The sequence below is a fragment of the Notamacropus eugenii genome, chromosome 4 (genome assembly GCF_028372415.1).
Source record: "Notamacropus eugenii isolate mMacEug1 chromosome 4, mMacEug1.pri_v2, whole genome shotgun sequence".
In the NCBI taxonomy this organism is placed as follows: domain Eukaryota; kingdom Metazoa; phylum Chordata; class Mammalia; order Diprotodontia; family Macropodidae; genus Notamacropus; species Notamacropus eugenii.
In genome coordinates, this window is record NC_092875.1 from 17393362 (window position 1) to 17410213 (window position 16852).

The window sequence follows — 16852 nt, forward strand, 5'->3', positions numbered from 1 at the left end:
TCCCTCCCTTCCTTCCTTCTTTCCTTCCTTCCTTCCTCCCTCCCTTCTTTTCTTCCTTCCTTCCTCCCTTCCTCCCTTCCTTCCTCCCTCCCTTCCTCCCTCCCTTCCTTCCTCCCTTCCTCCCTCCCTCCCTTCCTCCCTCCCTTCCTCCCTCCCTTCCTCCCTCCCTCCCTCCCTCCCTCCCTCCCTCCCTCCCTCCCTCCCTTCCTCCCTCCCTCCCTCCCCCCTTCCTTCCTTCCTTCCTCCCTCCCTCCCTCCCTTCCTTCCTTCCTTCCTTCCTTCCTTCCTTCCTTCCTTCCTTCCTTCCTTCCTTCCTTCCTTCCTTCCTTCCTGTTGGTTCATTTGCTTCAGTTAAATGCCATTTTCATTATTTGTATTTGCCTCAGGATGGTTATTTATAGGAAGCCTGAGAGGGACTATACTGTTCCACATATACAATGGTGGTTTGAAGGAACTTCCAATGGGGGTTGTGTTCTTGTCATTGACTGAGCTGCTTTGGTGAATTTTCCCATCTCTTTTCTGTGACCTTGTGCAAGGTATTTCGTAATGGCTGATTGCTGTCAAGTCAAGCTGCTCTTATTTACCTTTCTTATGTAATTCCTTCAAATTTGCTGAGCCTTGGAGTAGCAAAAACTAGCATGTGGCATCTACCACAAGCAAACAGACAGACTATAAATCTCAAAACGTTAGTGGGTACAAATTGAGTAGTAAACTTTTCCTTTCCAAGTCCTAATTTTCTATGTTGACCATCTCCAAATGCATACATACAGCCTGTTTCTGATATTAAGATTATATGGTTTTCTCCACATTTTTATGGATATATAATATAATATATGAATATAAGATAATATATATTGTAATATATAAAATATATTCTGATTCTAAAGATATTTAATAACCTTTGATTCTGAGGTTTCAAAAATAAAAGTGCCAAGACCTGACTGATCAAATTGTCCAAGGCCCAATGTTTGTACTTCTCCATTACAGCTACTATCTGCCCTCTGCCACTAGCCCCTGAATTCACATTCCCAGGAATTCCAAGAACCAACTGGGGAATTCAGTGATTTTTTTGGTTGCTCAGGTGACAGATCTAACTTTGTATTCTCTGACTTTCTGGATGTGTGGTGTTTCCCTTCTGCAGTTAATGTTGGATTCAGCAGAGAGCTGCTTAATCTTCGGCTGGGATGTTAAAAGACTGACCAGATGAAAAGCTGGCTTCCCTTGTTTCCCTATGTCCCACCTACCTCCAGCTGCACATGTTTGTTTCCTTCTCCTGTAAAGACCAAGGAGTGGTTCTTTACACATGCAGCAAATGTTAACCTTTTGCCTTTCAAAGCTTTTGCTCAAGTTGACTTGCTGAGTGTAATCTTTGATCCCAATCCTAGCTGTCCCTACTTGTTGGTGCTGAACATGTAAAGTTTACTTACCATGAGAGACATGCAGGTGTATCATGTTTTAACCAGAACTTGCTAAAGAATATTTTTAGCAAACTTTGCTTTTTTCCAAAAGCAAAAGCAGCGTCTGAATTAGGCACCAGCTCCTCAGGCTCCCCAGTACTGGGGGAGGCTGGACACAGTCTAGGATTGCACCTAGGATTGTCCTCGACAGCGTGGTCCCCATGGTGCAGCTGTGGGCATTGGCACATGATTGCCTCCAAATCTTTTTCAAACAAAGTTCTGGTCAGTGGGACCCAGAACAGAGAGTTCGTATCTCATTCAACTGTTACCATGGTAGCTTTGCCACTGAAAAGGCATTCTCCAAACCAGACCACTTAGAAGCATCCGCCCCAGTTGATCTACTGTATTTGGAAACTCTTACCCTAGGGCTGAGCTGTCATAACTAAGGAACCAATGAGTTCAGATTCACCTAGCCTGTTTTATCTGCTGGCCTCAGACTAAACCATGTTTCACATCCATCCAGTTGCCCACAACTGGCCCAAATAATCATGCATTAATGCCCCTCTTCACATAGCCTCCCTACCCTGCCTTGCCCCAAAGACACAAATATTCTTTTACTTTTTGCTTTGGGCCCAATAATCAACTCAATACTATCATTCTTCTGGAAAGGATGTGCCATTTGAATGCCCTGTAGATCAGCTCATCATTCCTGTGCCTTCCCATATCTAAGTTCCCTTTCTTGTCCCCTACCTCTTTGTCCCTGTTGTATTCTCTAGTGTAAGCTCCTTGAGGGCAGGGACTGGCCTCCTTTTCCCTTTGTGTCACCAGCATTTAGCACAGTGCCAGGGCACAGGGTCAGTATTAAATACATTCCTTTTCATTGATTCATTCACTCATTCATTGAATCTCTCCAGAAATGTGGTCCTATCTCTTAGTTTATCTTCCAGTTTTTCCTAATGCAGGTTTAAAAAATGAATCATTTTCTTTCTTTACCGTTCCTCATCAGCCTCTGTCTGTTTTAGAATTTAACGTACCTGACTGTATTCTTATAGGGCCCCTGCCGCTATTTTGTATTCATCCTCCATTACCTGCCCTTGCTTCTATGTATTTGCCTTTATTGTATATTTATTTCTGAGATTCTGTGCTGATTGGCCTGTATGGGCTTAGGTGGTTGGTGGATCTTGAGCATCCAGGAAAATTCATGCTGTATGTTCTTTGTCAGATAGCACATTTTCCAATGCTGAGTCTGCCTTATTACCCTGTTAGGTATGGTTTTTCATTTTTACACAGAAGTTTTTGGCTATATAAATCTAATAAAAAGTCTACAGATCTTGATCTGGGTAGATTGTGATGAATAGCACTGGAAAATCCAAGGAGATGGGAAGATAGAAGATGGAAAGTTTCTCAAAAGTTCAGAAAGTTTCTCATTATTTTGAGTCTTAAAATAACTATAACTTTAAATGTAAAATGTCACAAATGAGAAGAAGAAGGAAAAATCTCTGTTCTATATCTATAGATAGGGGAAGAAGTCATGACCAAACAAAGGACAGAGTTAATCGCAGAAGATAAAATGAACAATTTTTATTACATAAAATTAAAGTTTGGACACAAATCTATTGCAGCTAAGATTAGAAGGGAAACAGTTAAGTAGGGAAAAAAATCTTTGCAGCAAAATTTTCTGATAGTGATCTGATCTCATATTAAAGCTATGTAAGGAACTAATTTAAATTTACGAGAATAAAAATATTTCTCCAGTTGATACATGGTTAACGGACATGAAAACACACTTTTCAAAATCCAAACTATCTGTAGCCATTTGACAAATTGGTCCAAATTCCTAATAGAGAAATGCAAATTAAAGTTACTTATAGGAAATTGACAGATATGGCAAGACTGTAGGAAAGCATTGAAGCATTGTTGGTGGGATTGTGAGCCTTTCTAGGACTTCTGGAAAGCAGTTTGGAACTATGGTCCAATGTTACTGAACTGCATATATATACCCTTTGACCCAGCGATACCACCCCTAAGCCTATATCCCAAAGAGATCAAAGAAAATATGTACTCGTATTTGTACATGTATTGTGTACACATATATATACCAAAAATATTTAGAGCAGCTCTTTTTGTGGTGGCAGAGAACTAGAAGCTAAGAGATTGCCCATCAGTTGGGGAATAGCTCAGTAAGTTATGATGTGTGAATGTAAGGGAATAAAGAGTAATGCCGTCAGAAATGATTAAAGAGGGGTTTTCAGAGAGACATGGGAAGACTTATTTGAACTGATGCCGAGTGAAGTGAGTCGAATCAGGAAAACAGTTTATGCAACAATGTAGAAGAACTCTGATCAATCCGCTCATCAGCCAGGATTCCAGAGGACTGTATTTGTAAAGCACTCAGCAAAGTGCGTGGCACATATTAGGTGCTTTTTGAATACCTATTTCTTTTTCTTTGCTTCCTAAATGAAAACTATGCTATTTACCTCCTGACAGAGAGGCATACGGAATGAGAGGTGTTTTTGGAAACGGCCAGTATAGGAATTTGTTTTGCTTGACTACATACTCGTTACAAGGGTTTTGTTTTTCTTTTTTCCTCCCTAGTGGGGAGGTGTACGAAGGAGAGAAAATGATTTTGAATTGGAAAAAATATTCATTTAGAAATACAAGTATAGCCACTTCAGAAAACTTAGGATTTAAAAATATGATCTTATAAAAGGAATGGATTTTGTTTTGTGCAAAACAAAATCGCTTTTCAGGAGCATGTCCACTGTATAAAATGAGGGTACCCCATACCCACTCTAGAATCACTGGAATTCTATGCCATATCTACTGCAAATAGGAGCATTGGTTTTGTCTTTCAACTCTTAGGATTTTCTCTTGGTTAGTAAGGACAGGTACATTTGATTTGACTAAATTCTCTGAGTTCTTTGGAGTGATCCCTTTATATAGGAGAGAGAGCAGTCTATTACACTTTAAGGAGTCTTAGACCAAGAGTCAGGTGGTCTCTGTTTCAGTCCTGGTTCTTTGTAGCTAATTTTGTGACCTTAGGCAAGTCATTTTACATTTTAGAGCCTCATTTTCCTCATCTGTAAAATAAGTGGATTGGACTACATGGGGTTGGAACAAGATGGCTCTGTAGCAATCACAGGACAAACAAGAATTTTCCTCAAAGTCTCCATTACCAGTATCCTGGCAACATTTCACCTCTCTCTTTGGCCTCTCTTTCCCTTCACCTTTTACAAGGATAATGGCTAGATTGTCGTGGGGACAGGCTATGCTCCCTTCTTACATTACAGCTCTGTTGTTGGAACTCTTCTCAGCACAACCACAAGCTCTCCCTCCAATGCTTGCCAAGGCTAGCTTGGTGCCGTCCTTCCTCTCAATCTTATTTTTTCACTGCGGTAACAGAATGGCTAATAAGGATCTGCTGTCATCCTTCTACTTCTTACCCTTTTATGATTCTCTCATTTCAAGGCCCTTATCACCCTTGCATCTCATGCTGTTAAAATTCTAAATGCTAAAAGCAAAATCAGAGTAGCTTGATAGAGTCTGTTTACCTCTGTAAATCTTTATTACGCTTTCAGACAAGGAGGCTAGAACAAGCTGGAGGTGTTGACATTTGCTTTTGATGCTGATAAAAGCTGCTTGAAATCAAGTTTGAACCTTCAAGTACCTGCTGGTTCAGTTTTAAATGTGACACTTCTCTGAAGTACCTCACCCTGTGTGAAAGAAGGAGCCTTCCTGCTTCAGCACAGTAGCTTTTCTTTAGAGAGTTCTGTTACTGGCCTCATTAGAGTCCCTGTCTCCGCTGATCATTCAGAGGATACACTCAGTGGGAGTGTATTCCCCCACTTCTAGCCTCTTCCCTTTCAAGTATGTCAAAGGACCACAAAGGTCTACAAAGTCAATTAGGTTTGTGACCTTAGGCAAGATCTGAGTAGGATGTCCACATATTATAGGCCAGTATCCTACACATTGATAACTCTTGCTTCCACTCCAGGTGGGTCTGAGAGAAAGATAACTCTTGTGTGTGTGTATGTGTGTGTATGTGTGTGTGTAACAGAGACAGAGGGGAAGAAATGGGAAGGAGAGAAAAGGGAGGGAGAAAATGGGGGGACAGAGAGAGAAAGAGAGAGGGAAGAGGGATGGAGAGAGAGAGAGAGGAGGAGGAGGAGGGAGAGAGAGAACACAGAGAAAGAGAGAACAGAGAGAGAGAGGGAGAGAGGGAGGGAGGGAGGGAGGGAGAGAGGGGGAAAGAGAAGTTTATAGGGATTATGATGTATATACCTCTAATGTCCTGCCTTTCAGATCCTGCTCTTAGGTGTACTGGAGATAAGAGAGTTCACAGGGCTTTGCTCTTCCTTCACTCTGTGACTGCCCATGTTTAACTCCTGATAAGCCTCGGAACAAATGAATTCATTATGGAAAATGAGCTCAGACTCTCCACACCTCATTGCCTCATGACTATACTCACTGGGGTGTCAGGACAGCTTTTCACAAATAGATTTTTGCACCAAAAAAAAGTGAAAATTCAGTTGTTTCCTTGTCATAAGTATTATAGGAACAATAGATAGTGTATTTGCTCTCTCTTTGAAAGAACCCAAAGCATTTAATTAAGATCTGAAATGCAGAGAACCTCTCCAGAGAGTGTCAATTTAACTTAGTTATTCAACAAAGCCAGGTTCTAGCTCCCCCGGGAAACTAAAGAAGCGCTCAGTGTCTGGTACCTTACCATCTAGTACCAAGATTATGCTTGTAGAAGAGAGAATGTGCAAGTGACATGTGAAAGGGAGCTGCCAACGTGAGTGCCGGGGGCTGGGCATCCTGAGTGGGGGACTGGCTTCGAAGCCTTCTCAGACACTCACTCGTGGCCGATCCTCAAAGTCACCAGCTTTCTCTTGGACGTTTCCACACCTGTAAAGTGAGAGAGTGGAATTAGATGGTTTTCCAGTTGTGATGTTCCGTGATTGTAACATAGTCTTGTTTTTATTCTCCTTGGATCTCTGAGCTCTGCCTCCAGCTGACTGTACTCTGATCCAGTCTTGGCTCCTTGCTAATCTTTTCTCCTATTCCCCTTTTCTGAAAAAAAAAAATTCTCCTGGTTTGTTTTTTTTTTCTCTCCCTTCACTGCCATGGCCTTTCCTCAAATGCAAGTAAAGCCTGTGTAGGTGCATAGTATGGCCATGGACTAAGATATGGAAGGGGAAGTTTGAAATGATCTAGTTCAGTGGTGGGGAGTCTTGCAGCTAAGGCCCCATGTAACTTTCTAAGTCCTTAGGTGCTGTCTTTTGACTGAACCCATTTTTTAAATTAAAATTTTTTAAAAAATTAAAAAAAAATTGGAGTCAACAAAAAGGCCACACTTAAAGATTTAGACGGTCACATGTGGCCTTAAGGCCACAGGCAGTTCAAGCTATTCATTAGATTACATTTGCTGACCTATCTAGCTCTTTTGTGAAGGCCCCACATTCCATGAATGGACCAAGACAGTGATTTTGAAGGCTCTTCCAAATTTGACATTATTTAATTCTATTCTGCGGTTTTACTGTAGCTAGGAACCCTTGACCTCCCTGCTCCCTTAGCCTTAGCCTCTCACAAATAGATGAAATTCTTGGCTTCCCCCTGTGCCCACTTAGTGCACATCTATAGGATTCTTAGCCTGCAGTTTGAGGAAGTCACTTAAAATGTATGTTCTCAGCCCAGGCCTGACTTCACATTGCCTGTCTTTCATATAATATCATTTAATAGTTATCTTTTTAGAGTGCATTTTCATGGGGGGAGAAAACCAAAATATTTAAGAATATTTATTTTGCCAGCATATTTTTGCAAATTTTCTTGAACTGCATTTTAAGGTCTCAAAAAACCTTTATTTTTGCTCTCTTAATGTTTTTTTGCACATTCCTTCAACACCACCTACTGCTCTGTCTCTCACTTTGCTGATAAACTACCAGACGTAGCATTTAAAATCAGACAGCAAGTGCACAAATTCAAACATGATTTCATAGTACTTGGAGTTTGTTCCAATGGCTACACAAAAATGCAATTACAGGAAGGACGCATTCTTTGTAGCGATTCCTTGTACAGTACTCAAATAATAAAAAGACAGGAAATAGTATGGGATAGTGGAAAGAACATGGAACTGGGAGGTGAGGAATTTTGGGCTCCAGGCCCAGCCCTTCCACTCATTTATGTGAGTAACTTTATTCATCTGGGGTTGTACAGGCTGGTTTAGTTCACCTCTGAGTCCTTTTCAGCTCTGATGTTCTCTGCTCTAAGGTCCTTCTGTGTGTTCTAAGGCTTCTCCCAGCTCTGATGTTCTCTGAAGTCCTTCTGAGCTCTGGCATTATGCATTCTAAGACTTCTCCCAGCTCTGACATTCTCTACTCTAAGTTCCTTCTATGTGTTCTAAGTCTTCTCTCAGCTCTGATGTTCTCTGGTCTAAGGGCTCTTCCAGCTTGGACATCCTCCAAGGCTGTTACCAGCTCCAGTATTATCTATTCTAAAGGTCCTTCCTAATTCAGATGTCTTATATTCTAAGATATCCTATATTCTATCTTACCACTCTGACCTTTTGTGTTTGAAGGTCCCTCCACCTCTGACATTCTGTATTTTAAGCTCCCTCTCAGCTCTGAGAGTCCATAATCTAAGGTCCATCTGTCTGCTCTGAACTATGTTTTCAAGGCCCCCATAGCTCTGACTAGTATGAGTCTGTGAGTTTTAAGCATAAGTATACAGTATATAAATAAAGGATTGAATCAGTTGTCTAAGGAACTCAGGAAAAAATGAGTAAAAATATACCAAGAATGACTGGGCACATAGCCTGTGTCTTGGAATACGTACGGCGTGTGAACATTTAAGCCTCCTGTTTCGAGTGCAGGTCTGTGCTTTGTAATCCAATCTTCTGGTATTTCTTTGTCATAGAAAAAGGCTCCACTAGTTCCTCATGATGGCATAGATCCTACCCTGTGTTAATGGAGGACTTGCCCCATTAAAGGGAAAATTCTTTGATTATGATGCCAGTGATCCATCATCCAATGATTCTCCTCCCTGCGTTCCTGGAGAGTCCAGGCTGACCAAAGAGTGATACATCTTTTGGCCACAGAAACCCCTTCAAGCCATAGAAGTGCTGAGCTCTTCATGGCAGAGGAAGGCCCCAGTGTCTGGAGGCGTAGTTACAGGTTCTGTGCCAATAAATATTAGTTGATTGACAGCCTTTTTAGTATTGCTATCCATTCTGTACCTGTGTAATAATAAATCTTACCTGATCCCAAAGAAAGGATCTAACGAGAACTCTTCCACGGCTTTGATTTTATGGCAATTGGCTTCTCTATGTCATTGATTAGGAATGTCCGGATTTCCAACGCTAGATCCTTCTGATGCAAGGGAGTAGAGATTAGAAACTTGGTCCTGCACTGTTCAGACCTCCATGTGCGAATGTAACCACATGTGTTTACTTCATCCTTGGGCTAAAAGAAAGAACCTTACCAGGCAGAACAAGATTTGTGTTCTTTCCTGAGCTTTCACTGAAACAGCCTCAGAACAGGAGCCCTCAGCCCATTAGCTCTAATGAAAAGAGTCACCCAAGGGAATAAGATGGATGCCTTGTGTTTGCATGGAGTAATCATATGTATGTTTTCTGTTGCAAATAATTTACTGAAACTTGTTTCTCTCTGTTCACAATCCTGCGTCTTTTTCCTGTGGGCAGAGCTGTGAGTTCCTCACCCCTGTTTCATTACTACAAATCATTTCACAATCCAGGTTCTCAAGTTGGAACATCAACCAAATAAATCCATTAGCTCCAGAATTGTTTGTGTGAACCAGCAATGTTAAAGGAAACTAATGTTTCTAATTCTCAGGGTTAAAATTGGGGTCTTTGCGAGAAGGTACTTAAAAGATGGAAGGGTTTTTTTGGCTATTCCTAGCTCAGCGATTCTGGCCCTGCTACCATGTATTGTACTATTATCATTTCAGGGGAAATGGTCTTCCTTGCTTCCTTAACTACAGTATAGTCTTGGGACAGCTAGGTGGTGCAGTGGATAGAGCACCAGTGCGGGAGTCAGGAGGACCTGAGTTCAAATTTCACCTCAGACACTTGACACTCACTAACTGTGTGACCTTGGGCAAGTCACTTAACCCCAACTGCCTCATCCTGGGTCATCTCCAGTCATCCTGATGTATATCTATCTGGTCACTGGATCCAGATGGCTCTGGAGGAGAAGTGAGGCTGGTGACCTGCACAGCCCTCCCTCACTCAGAACAAAGTCAAGTGCAAGTCATGTCATCATTTCTCTGATGGCATGGTCTTCTTCAACAACGGAGGACAAACACACACAGTATAGTCTTAGATTTAGAAAATCTCTTTGACTACAGGAAGAACAGAGCTGGATTTAGAATCTGCAGGCCTGGGGTTGATTGCTAGCTCTGCTACCCCGTACTCTGTGGTCTTAGATAAGTCACTTGCCTTGGTCACAGTTTCCTCTTCCCTTCAGCTTTCCCATCAGTAAATTGAAAATAATCACAGGATTGCTGTGAAGGTCAAATGAGATAGAGCATATGAAGCTCTTTGCCAATCTTATCATGTTCTATCAATCTACATATATCCTCTAGCACTGACGTGTTGTGTTTTGTGTTCTGAGGTTCCTGTCAGTAATGCATGCGTATTGAATTAACCCTAACCTTCTGTGAACCTGACAGTATAGGATTGTTTTAAGGAGAGAGCACATTTAGGAGGTTGCTCCTGTGAAGGGAGGATCCCTCCTTGACACTGATATGAAACCTAGACCCGGTTTGCCTCTTTGTGGGCAAGGTTGGCATCTGATAGACCAGTGCCCACCATGAATTAGGAATGAACCTTCCTTGATTCCCAGCATGGACTAGCACGTCCAGGTTCTGGCTGGTGGGGGGGCGGGGTTTAGCCCATGTGCTGTGACTGACAAGCCTCCAAATGCCACAGGAGCTGGAGGGAAAGTGATCTTTTTCAAAAGCCTTCCATTCAGTGTTTGAAACACACTCAGAACCACTTCTTCTCTGATTCTGATACTATGTGACTGCTGGGAAGAAGATCCATGATGCTCACATGGTGGCTGGGCAGCTGTTTGCTTCAACTTTTGGGAACAGGCCAAATTTTTTAGATGCTAGCAATGATAAGGGATGATAAATTTCAAGTCCTTATTAAAAATAAACCTAGTTTTCCATGTTCCTTTTTTATTTTTTTATTTATTTTTATTTTTTTTTATTTTGTAATGTTTAACAATCACTGCCATACAATTGCGATTTTATCCCTCCCCACCTACTCCCCACTACCCCCCTCCCTCCCCACGACTGCATACAATTCTGTATGGATTCTACATATACTTTCCTATTGAGTATATTTTCACTATAGTCATGCTATGTAGTCAGACTAAGATAAATGAAAGAAATCGTATAACAAATCAGAACCATGTTCCTTTTTTAAACTTGATACCAGTCTTAACCCCAAATAAGCCAAATTAGGAATTAGAAATGACCTGAGATAATTTACTCAAGGGCATTCATTTCCATTCTGCACCCCCCGTCTTTTTTTTTTTGGGGGGAAGTAATATGGTCCGTTGGAAAGAATACTAAACCTGGTTGCTGGAAGCCTCAATTAGTCATTTTTCAGCTGCCTAACCTTGGGAAAGTCACTTTGTATCCCTACTCCTGTGTTTCCTTTTCTATAAAATAGTGTTGTGATAGGGGTTGGAAAGGGTGCTAAGTTAGAGGATCCCTAAAGTCCATCTGAGTTGTAACATTGAGTGACACAGTATAGAGACCAACCAGCTGGCTTTAGCCCACATTAAGAAACTGTGTAAAAGTAGGTGATGGTTTCATCCTTGACAAATGGTAAATATGTAGGAGCTGTCAGCATTGATCGGAGGTTACATTGACAAGCTGAAGAAGTAAGTAGCAATGTGATTCCACTCGTGGTAATACCCACCTCTCACATCGAGCCAGAATTCCGCTTTGTGAGATAAGCAGGGGCAGTACCTGCATGTTACAGATGAGAAAAGGGAGGTCTGGCAGGTTTAGAAACGTGTCCAAAGTGACAGTTAATTAATGGCAAAGATAAAATTCAAATGAAGATCTCCTTTTTAAAAAAATTCCATTGTATTTTGTTTTCACTTCCAAATTCCCCCCATTCTACCTCCCCTCTCACACCCTTTGAGAATGTAACAGAAAACAAAATGTGTTACAAATGTGTAGTCGTGTAAAACAAATTCCCAAATAGCTGTGCCCTGTGTCGTTTGTCTTTACATACATTATTGGTGTCACCAGGTACATAAACAGGGAGGTTTTGACCCTTCCCTGGTGAAGCCTTCTTTCCACTACATCGCTTACTTCTCTCATGGTTATAGTTTTATTCTCATAATACTTTAAAAAATTAAATTTACAATTCATAAAATTCTAGGGCTAATATATGAGACTTTTTTAATGGTGAGTGGTTCAAAGTCCTTCCCTAAATTAAGAAAGACTGTATTTTGTACTTCTAATTCACCCCTCCTTCGTGTTCATTCTCACTCTCTGCTATCAGTTCTGGGACATCTGTAAAGTTGGAGGCAAATAGTGTCTTTTGGATCATCAGATGCCCTGATAGATTGTCATGTCATCAACAGCTTACAGGGATTACTAATTTTCCAAAATTTATGCTTCAGGGATCTATGAGTGAGCCACACACCTTTTTCTATCTTGCCTTCATGAGCTGCTGTGCCTTTAGGCCCACAGGTCCACTGGTCACAAGCCTCTTTGAACTTAGATTGGTCTCTCATGGAAAAGATAGGTCCGTTTCAGATTGGTAGGTCCTGGTGGACCTAACAAGTCTTGTATTCCATTAAAGCTCATATATTGGTGGCATAGCCCTTGAGAATGTAGATTCTCCTCCACATCATGAAAAAGTGTTCAGATAAGATTTGAATGAAGGTCTCATGAACACTTGTCCGGTGCTTCAGGAGACCCGTGAGCCAGCTCCCTGATAGGGATACCCTCCCACTAGGACAGATCCCACCAATACCTTATCTTCCAGGACCGTATGATAAGCACATGCTGAATGCTCCATGAATGTTGATGAGAACGATGATGCCAAAGTTCATCCTTAGGTGCATCAGTTATCATTGGAACAATAAAATCGTAGGTTTGGAAGGCACTTTAGAGGTTATCTAGTCTAAGTGTTCTTAACTTGAGGTCCATGAAATCATTTTTAAAAATTCATGACTATTTCAGCACAATTGTTTTCCTTTGTAAGCCTCGTTTTTTGTTCTATGCATTTAAAAACTTTATTCTGTGAAAAAGTCCAGAGGCCTCATTGAACAGTGAAAGGAGTCCAGTGATAAAAAAGGTTAAAGAACTCTAGCCATGTCCAACCACCTTGTTTCATAGATCAGGAACCAGATCCACAGAGAAGTGACTTTTCACGTATCACACAGTGAGTTAGTCTCAGAGATGAGATTAGAACCCAGGTCTCCAAATTCCTAATCTGATACTCTAGGTACCTTCCATTCTCTTGCCTTGCAACATGAACATGCTGGTTAGTAGAGAGAGGTCTTGGCAATGCCATGGGATAAACTTTATCTCTAGTGTGTTTACACTGAATGGAGGAAAAGTAGTGATCCCACACAAGATTTAGTAGGAATTTAGGGTTAATTTCTTCAAAATGGTGATAACCCTGGGTGAAATATTTCATCAGCTGAAGGGAAAAGCAAAGTTATCTTGTGATGGATAGGGAATATTATAGGCTGAGGACAAGGCATTCTCTCCTAACTGAAAAGGCTTTGGGGGATCATCGTTAGCTAGGCAGCTGATACCTCTCTCATCTTATTGCTGGTTGCTGATTAACTGGTTTTATGTATGCAGAGTTGACAAGTTGCCTCATTTAGAAACAAACACCATTGCTCCAAGGAACTCATCAGAAGTTCAAACTGACATTTAGAAATTGTAAACCCCTACACTTCGTGACAAGCAGTACTGTCTGTGTAAATGATGACCTCTGTACCTAGCAGTAGCATAAAGGAGTTGGTAATATAGCTTGTGACCAGTGGATCAGAGCGGCGTCTGCTCCAGTGAGCCGAGAGATTGGGCTGTTGGGTGCCGACGTCCAGCCACATTGCTCTTTCCTTCCATATTTTCTGGGTGATCAGCCGGTGAGAGAGGTCATCATTGCAAATGGTTGTAACAAATGCATATTAGTTCAACCAAAAAATGTTCTGTTCTGCTTTCCATGGTGAGAATTAGGTTAACCAGTTTTAGAAAGTGGAATAAACTGGAGACACTTCGCTTCTGAAAACCAGGTATGAAGCCAGGCCGGGCCTGTTTTATATGGGATGATTTCATAACAATTGCACCATCTGGACCTATACCACTGAAAGTTTAATTTACACTTTCACAGTTCATGGGCTTGCAGAATGGAGGGTGGAGAAGTCAGACTGGAGACCAGCCTCCTCTTTGATCTGGGCCATCATTGTCCCCAAAGTCACCCTCCTTCCTGTGGTTAGTAGCCACCTGGGAGGTGGATGACAAATTTTTGCCTGTTAACTTGAGTCACATTATATTGGGTGAGGAGAATGTCCCCGGCCCCCTTACGCCTGAGTTTTTAATTATCACATGATGCTGGGAGATGCTCTTTTTTTAGTGGCCTTGAGAAACTAATTATGAATTGACTCCGTATTTGGGAATGGGAGGGAGGATCCAGCTGAAACTGGGGAATGTCAGAAAAATCTGATTCCTTCTTTGTGAGATAGCATAGGCTGGTGGGAAGACTAGTGGACGTGGAACGACCGTAGATGACTTTAAGGTCATATGACCTTAGTTTGAGTTCTCCTCTGCTACTTACACTTACCCTGGTTAGTTACTTAATGTCTCTGAGCCTCAGTTTCCTTACCTGTAAAAAGAAGAAAATAATACTTGTGATACCTACCTAATAGAGCTATCGTAAGAATCAGATAAGAGGGAATGTATGTAAAGTACTTTTTTTAAAGCTTCAAACATTATTTAAACGTCAAGAGATGTAACTGTTTCCATAAGGTGCTTTACAAATGGGAACTATTTATTATTATTGTCTGATTCTTCTCATCTTATTCAATGAAGCTCCGATAGAAACGGCTCTTTTATTACGATTATCTCCTTCTCATATTATTATTACTATTATCATTCTCCTAGACTGTCTTTATGAAGCTATTAAATTAACCTGCTGCCAATTACTTTTTAAAGAATCAGTTAAACTGGTGACTGAATTGCCTGGTTATTTCTGTCCAAAGGAGAGGAGCAGTTTAGAATCATGGCATTTTAGGGTTGGAGGGAATCTTGGAGATCAGCTTTCCCAGCCCCTCATTTTATAGGAAAGGAGAGAAAGGCCCGAAGGAAAGTAGCTTCACCAAGGTCAGTGGCTGAGCCAGGGCTGGAAGAAGCCAGCTCCCTCATTCCCTCGCCCTGTGGTCCCCCCTTCTTGTCTCTGTCCCGGTTCTGATGCTTCTCATCAGCTCCCCCAGGTACTGAGCAGGGACCATGGAATCAGGAGGTTACGAGGGAAGGACTGATCTGATCGGAAGGTACTGGAGGAGAATCTTATTACCAAGTGGGTGGCCTCTGTTGGCCTCTGAGGTCCCTTTCTGTCTCCAGGTTTTGTGGTTGGGTTATCTGTGAGAGAGATGGTGAGTAGAGGGTATATGGTACACTGCCCATTCCTCATCATTTACCTGTAATCACTTCCAAAATGCTTCATCTCATTTTTATTAGCTGCTCTAGTAGAAATGACCTCGACCTTTAAAATGCAAAATGGCAAGCTATGGCACCAAGTCCAGCAGCAGCTGTGGCTCCCACTTATCTCGTGTTTCAGTTGTAGTCTGTGGGGTTATAGAGTGCAGAGCCCATAGAACCACAGAACAAAGAACAACTGTACAAGTCACTGCCACGTCCACATCTTTGTTTCTGGGGTAGTGGGGACTGTTGCACACAGAACGTGGAAGGCACCTTAGACATAGGAACCTGAAGGTGCTGACTTCTCATTGGGGATCTCTGCATGCACTTCCTCTTGTTCTGCTGCCATTTGGGGGAAGCAGGAACCATATCTTGAGATGTTTTTGCTTCTCCCCAAACGAGCACAGAAGTGTAGAGGAGAGCGTGCTAGCCTGAGTCAGGAATTCTTGGATTCAGATCCCTCATCTGACACTTCCTACATAGTGATGGTTGTCACGTTTGCCTCATTGTACTCGTCTATAAAATGCAGCATTGCAGGGAGGTCTAATGAGATGACTGAAGTGTTAGGGACACGCCAGCTGTCATTCCCATCATTGATTCCATGGTTGGCGTAGTTTTCCGCACCTTATTGTTGCCTGATCCTCAAAATATTAGAAGGCCCAGAGAAAGGCCTGCAGGCCAGTGGGTGGTTGCTGTGGAGACTGTATGGATTCAGACAAGAATTCTGTGGAAGGAGAAGGCAGGGCTGGGCTCCAGCCTCCGCTGAGTGTGTATCCCACCATGAAATACAGAAGTGTTGGTGCTAGTTTTGTTTTGTCACCCATGTGCAGAATAGCATATTTTTATTTTAAAATTAGGATGAATAAAATTGAGTTTGTTTTGATAATTTTTCTTTCTCCAGATAACTGCCGATACCCTGGGGTATGGCAAAACCTGCCCTGGGAATGGCTGTTCTGAGGAGTGGGGTCAATATCAATAAACAGCTCCAGGATGGGTTTTAGTCAGAAATCAGCCATTTGCCCCAGGGAATTCTGGAAGAAAAGACCATTAGTATCCCAGCTCCCACACCAGCAGCTGCATGGGAGGGGGGCTGCCACTAAATCAGGCTGGTTCTCTGTGTAAGGAGGAGGCAGTTAAAAGGTTGTCAGCCCTTCTCTGTTGCTCCCTGTCTTATTTTCCTACATTTTCACAACCACTTTTATTTTTTTCATTAACCAGAACACCAGGAAGGATAATGTCCCTTAAGCCAAGTGTCTTCTTCCATTCTCTCCTCCTCTTCAGTTTGAGTAGGGTTAACACTGGCTATGGATGAACATCTGGTAGCCCTGTATTGACACAGGAATAAATTATTCAGCTTGTAGTATTTGGGAATTTAAAGGCTCCATGATGAATTCTACAAAACTATATTATGTCTCTGACATTCTGGGGGTTTCATTATTTTGTCTTCAATTATTCACAAAGGCTCTTCACCTCTCCCAGCTTATATAGAATTCTTGAGATCAGGGGAGCCCAAGGCTGAGGAGAGGGAAGGCATTTTATTAAGAGATCATTTTCTGTGCTTTGTGTTTTTCCTTTCAGACTGAGCAAAACCCTTTTCTCCTTGTCTCCTCTAAACGGAGAACTTTGGGGTTGAAATGAGAGCAAACCCCACTGTATGCAGCCTTGTGCTGATTGTGGCCACTCTCTCTCCCCCACAGTGAACTTTAGATTTGGACAATCCTAAAATGGCAACGATTTCCTCAGACCCCAACCTTGGA

General features: G+C 41.9%; 1 protein-coding gene and 1 pseudogene across 3 annotated transcripts in view; one reads left to right on the plus strand and one right to left on the minus strand.

The window, feature by feature from the left end:
- Positions 1 to 16852, plus strand: part of TTC28 (tetratricopeptide repeat domain 28) — a 702579-nt gene that overhangs the window by 319105 nt on the left and 366622 nt on the right. The gene's annotated exons all lie outside the window — the stretch shown is intronic.
- LOC140498691 (X-linked retinitis pigmentosa GTPase regulator-like) lies at positions 882 to 1645 on the minus strand (annotated as a pseudogene).